The following is a 6,000-nucleotide window of genomic DNA, read 5'->3' on the forward strand; positions in this document are numbered from 1 at the left end:
CCACAGCCCGCTCAGCATAATTTTTTTGGAGCATGATGTAAATTACCTTGATTTGACAAAACTACAATAGTCTGCACCCCCTGGGCCCCTTAACAATTGTTTGTATTGAACCGTATTGTCTTGTATCCCATTCACGTTAGCATGTAAGCTAACAACAACAGCGTTAGCTTTAGTCTCTCGCTTTTTGTGAGAGTAAACTCCGCTCTTGGTGGTACATTGTGTTGATGACTCTGCACCCCCTGGGCCCCTTAACAACTGTTTGTATTGAGCCGTATTGTATCGTACCCATTCTGCAATGTTAAATAACGTTTATCCATTCAACTAGCTGTACTATGCTATGGTAGCTAGCCTAGCCGCAATGCTATGGCCGATCCCATTCACGTTAGCATGTAAGCTAACAACAACAGCGTTAGCTTAGGTCTCTCGCTTTCTTGAGAGACTAAACTCTCTGCTCTTGGTGGTACATTGTGTTGATGTTGGTTTCGTTTCATCAATAAATGAGGCAGAACACAGTGAATGTATCCTTTTTTTTATTGCACTTTGTTTGTTTCTCACTGAAAATAAATGTTGTGTTCGCCCGAGGTCCCGAGGTGATTTAAAGATGGCGGAATCTACTTTGGACTTAGCAGGATGTGTAGTGACGGTTCACCCTTCTCATTGGTTGAAAATGGCCTTCATGCTTGTACATCGCCACCTATTGCTTTGGCATTGTACTACATGTATATTACATCAGTTTCTGTGTGATCGTGTGCACTGAGCGGCTGGGAGCGGCTCGGAGCGGAGGAGAGCTCTCACTCCGGAGTCGCTCTGACCCATTTTAAAGCCCACTCCATGCTCACTTCAAAATCCACCGCTCCGCTCCGCTCACATGCTCTGATTACTACACAGGACAGAATGTTGCTTACTGTTTACTCATCAGATATCTCTATACTCTGCGTCCCACAGAGCCCTCTTCACTCGCTGGAGCGACTCAGAGAAAGCAGTCTACACTATCCCTGGGGTGTCCCCGGGTATTATGCAGCTCATCATAGAGTACGCCTACACACGCTTTGTGCTGGTGACAGCAGAGAACGTGGAAGAGCTTCTGGTGGCTGCAGACGAGCTTCTTGTCACTGGCATAGTAGGAGCGTGCTCTGACTTCCTAGAAGGCCAGCTGTCTCTGGAAAACTGTGTTGGCATCTGGATGTTTGCGGACATCTACTACTGCCCTGACCTGAGGCGCAAGGCCCATCTCTTCATCGTGTGCCACTTTGAGGAGATGTTGCATGTCTCACAGGAGTTTGTGAGGCTGTCCCCGCAGCAACTGGTGGACATCATCGAGAGGGATGACCTGAACGTGAAGAGTGAGGAGACGGTGTTCGAGGCCATCCTCCGTTGGATCGACCACTCCCAAGAGGAGCGTAAAGCAGACATCCCTTTGCTGCTGCCCAAGGTAACTAATTGTATTACGGATACACAAACATGGTTGCTAGTGCCTGAGCCACATTATTTTTAATTAAATTTTTATTATTTTACTTTTTCTTGTTTGTCTGTCTCTTGTCAAGGTCATTATGATTCATGTTACTGTTATTATTGTTGTCGTCGCTGTTGTCATTGTTATTATTATTATTATTATTATTATTATTATTATTATTATTATTATTATTATTATTATTATTATTATTATTATTATTATTATTGTACTGTTATGTTCTGTTTTATGTATGAAAATAAAATATAAGAAAAACATTTATAAAAAAAAGAAAAAAAAAGAATTGTATTAGTGTGCATTACATTAAAACAACACTAGGTTCCCTAGTACAGTGGTTCTCAAACATTTGGGTCCAAACTGTTCCCTAGCAACAGAAACCGTCTACAACCGATGTCTAAGTTGTACCCGCTGTCTGCTTGTCTCTTCCCAGGTTCGCATGGGCTTGATGAGGCCTGACTACTTGCTGAACAACGTCCAGAACAACCCTGTGGTGAGGGACAGCCACGACTGCAGGGCCCTCATCCTCAGCGTCCTGAACCCCCCTGGCTCCGACAGGCTCCCAAACCCCCTGACCCGCCCACGCCGGCCCCAGGAGGTCCTATTGGCCATCGGAGGCCGGGGTAGCATGGAGGCTTACAACATCCGAGCCGGTGGATGGATGGACGTGAGCGTTGAGGGGGAGAGTCCCCGGGCCGCCCACGCCACCGCTTTTCTCCACGGTCTGGTCTACTGTGTCGGCGGCTGTGGCAGTGGGCAGCATCTCAGCAGTGTGCGCAGGTTCAACCCTGTCACTCGCAGCTGGCTGCAGGCGGCTCCCATGCACTCACGCCGCTGTCACCTCAGCATGGTCACGTTGGACGGCTGTATCTATGCCATGGGAGGGGAGGACGGACACGCGCTGAACACCGCCGAGCGCTACGAGCCTGAAACCGACCAGTGGACACTGATCTCACCCATGCTGGAGCGCAGGAGCGGCGCCGGGGCAGCAGCCCTCCAGGGCAAGGTGGGTGGAACTGAGGGACACAGGGTGCTAGATGAACACAAGGAACGTTAGATCAGAAATCATAAATGTCTTTATTGCCAAGTAAGCTTGCACATACAAAAGATGTGTCTGGGTCCTTTGGTGCATCAACATTAACAGACAATTAAAGTAGAATGAAATCAAATGGAATATATAAACTAAATTAGAATATTCTTTCTTATTACAGGTTTACATCTGTGGTGGCTTCAACGGGGAGGAGTGTCTGTTCACAGCTGAGTGCTACAGCCCAGACACCGACCAGTGGACTCTGATCGCCCCCATGAGCAGCAGGCGTGGCGCAGTGGGAGTCGCTGCGTATAGAGGACAAGTCTATGCGGTAGGTGCACACAGAGACAAATGCTTTATACTAGATATTTCTATAGATATGTGTTCTGAAGGTCCAGATTAACACATAGAGTCTGCGTTTATTATTTTGTATAACTTATATATTGTTTATATATATAAGATATATATTTCACGTCATCTGTTTACCTACCAGTATTCATCATTCGCTTATTTGTACATGTTCCATTCTTAACGCCGTAGACAGCGTGAGCGCATGCGCAGGGTTCTTGAAACATGCCTGGGCAAAGTGAGAGAGAGAGCATATTGATCTGTGGGGATGAACAGACTCATTCCACAGGTAACTAAGACAGAGTGTGTGTTATAGAAGAAACGTTTGGTAGCAGTAACAGGACGACAAGCAACGTATCTTGACAGAGAGCTGTACAGCTAATTAGATACCCCATAATATTGTCGAGCCACTATTGGCAAAGTATAGTGACTTGTGCGAGCGAAGTAACGTTGAGAGACTTATACAGTAGTTGAACCCAGCGGCGTTCTGGATTTAACTACCTATTGAAGACTCCATGCGGGTTAGCCTAAGTACACAAGGGCTAACTAGCTATCAACCATGCCAACGGGCTTTTGGACTAATAGCTATTAATCCTGCCATCGGGCGCTAGGAATACAGGAACCCGGTCCGTACGAGACCCTCCTCACCAGCGACGACAGGATTATCCCAAGTTTGTCTGCAGCTCTCTGGAGTAGGAGCTCCAGAGAATTACCGTCTCCACCCGCCATCTTGCTTTCCCCGTGCTGCTCGCTTCTTCTCCCTCCATTCCAAGCATCAATGGTCGAGTACTCGTAGTTCAGGACTATCGTTACCTCTGACATTGTTGCATTGACATTAACGTATTAAAGGAAATCGGTGTTATATAATATGTATGCTTTCTATTACTATTAAAGTGATTGTTCAACTTGTATCACTGTCCCCTCGCAGTTAATAGAGTGTCCGCCATTTTGTGTACCTATAATGTCTGGCTAATTAATATTCTTTCGTAGTGGTTTAATCTAACATTTAAATACAGTCAGGGTTGTGTAGCCCCTTAGCTACAATATGTATCATTTGACTTGCAATGCTTCTGTGATGCCCTCATTTCCCTAAGTGGATTAATACAGTGTCTGCCTACCTGCCTGCCTGCCTGAGCCACACACTAAAACATTCCTCTCATGTGTCCTGTCCTCAGGTGGGAGGGTGCAGGGACCCTGGAAATGCCCTGCGTAGCGCGGAGGCCTACAGCCCCTTGACTGACTCCTGGAGCGCCCTGCCCGTCATGATCACCCCCCACTGCTTCTTTGGCATCGCGGTGCTGGACGACCTGCTCTTCGTGGTCGGAGGCTACAATGACATCAGCAAGGTGGAGCACTACGACCAGAGCAGCGACAGGTGGACTGCAGCCGAGGACATTAAGCTCCAGCGCTGTGGCGTAAGCTGCTGCATAATGCATGGCCTGCCATTTAACATGAGCCAGTACGCTGCTCCCCGTGGAGGAGGAGGAGGAGGAGGAGGAGGAGGAGGAGGAGGAGGAGGAGGAGGAGGAGGAGGAGGAGGAGGAGGAGGAGGAGGAGCAGGAGGAGCAGGAGGAGGATTAGGAGGAGGAGGAGGAGGAGGAGGAAGAGTAGGAGGAGGAGGAGGAGGATTAGGAGGAGGAGGGGGAAGATGAGGAAGAGTTGGAGGAGGAGGAGGAGGAAGAGGAGGAAGATGAGGAGGAGGAGGAGGAGGATGAGGAAGATGAGGAAGAGGAGGAGGGGGAGGAAGAGGAATATGAGGAAGAGGATGAGGAAGAGGAGGAGGAGGCAGCAGGGGATCCATCTAAGAACCTTAAACATTTATTAGACCAAAAGAAATCCTAAGAAATTAATAAATTACTATCAGCCAAAGGTGGTGCATTTCTTTCTTCTAGTAATTCAGACAATATCGGTTTTTAGTTTGTGTAATGTAATGTAATATCTGTTTTTAGTTTGTGTAATGTAATGTATCTGTTTTTAGTTTGTGTAATGTAATGTAATATCTGTTTTTAGTTTGTGTAATGTAATGTAATATCTGTTTTTAGTTTGTGTAATGTAATGTAATATCTGTTTTTAGTTTGTGTAATGTAATGTAATGTAATATCTGTTTTTAGTTTGTGTAATGTAATATAATACAGGCACGTCGGAACTTTAAATCGGCAGGGGGTGCGGCCTATCTGAGATTTGTTTTTCAGAACGCCGTGTGAGGAACGTTCGTTGTTTAGAATGGCTTTGAAATAAGTTATTTCTAATGACCCTTTAACTGAAAATTACGTGAGACGTGAGGCAAACGAGAAGAACATAATAATTGTTTTATTTTGACTTTTCAAGCCTGAAGAAATAAAAACAAACACACCTCACTTGAACTTCTGAATACCTCACTTGGCTCCATCTCCAAGTCTGTATGACACATTTCTATATATTGGTTAGCTTCAATGTTAGATTGAATGCATCTCCTACAACGACACTGTCGTGCCTAAATTAAGACATTACACAGCTGATACCAATTGTATTACCAATGCACGGCTAATTAAGTGTTTTATATTACATCGGTCCGCGACCCGATGGTTGGGGACCTCTGCTCCGTTATGCACAAGTTTATAGACTTTCGGAGTGCGTATATTATTCAATGAGACTGCCAGCCAGCTTTTGCTCGACGGAGAAATACAATTTCAATTGTGACGAGAGAAGATCATCTCCCGAGTCCGATACAATTGAACACAAACGGTTCCAAAGATATTAATGTTTTGCGGCAAATTTTCACCCCGCAATGGATTTTGGTGCGTCTATGAATTGAAAATGGGGGACCCTGATGTAAACAAGACAAACGTCTTTCTCTGGTCTGCATCCCCTTAATTGTGTGTATTGAGCCGTACTGTATTGTACCCATTCTGCAATCTGTTAAATAAAGTTTTCATTCATTCATTCTCATCTCTCTCATCTGTGCGTCTCCTCTCCGACACCCGAGACAGCAGGGAGCACTGTCAGCCAGCGGCCACTCCCCTCAGACGCAACTGTATTCCACACAGCGAGGAAAATAATACAGTCGGGCAATCTAACAAGAATTAACGTATTTACAAGTGTGTCAGTGTAATGGTGAAGTCAAGTGCTTTGAGCAGGATCAACTTATAACTTATATTGTTACAGTCAGGGGTGC

Source organism: Notolepis coatsorum (assembly GCF_963971535.1).
Source record: "Notolepis coatsorum genome assembly, chromosome: 1".
NCBI classification, from domain to species: Eukaryota; Metazoa; Chordata; class Actinopteri; order Aulopiformes; family Paralepididae; genus Notolepis; species Notolepis coatsorum.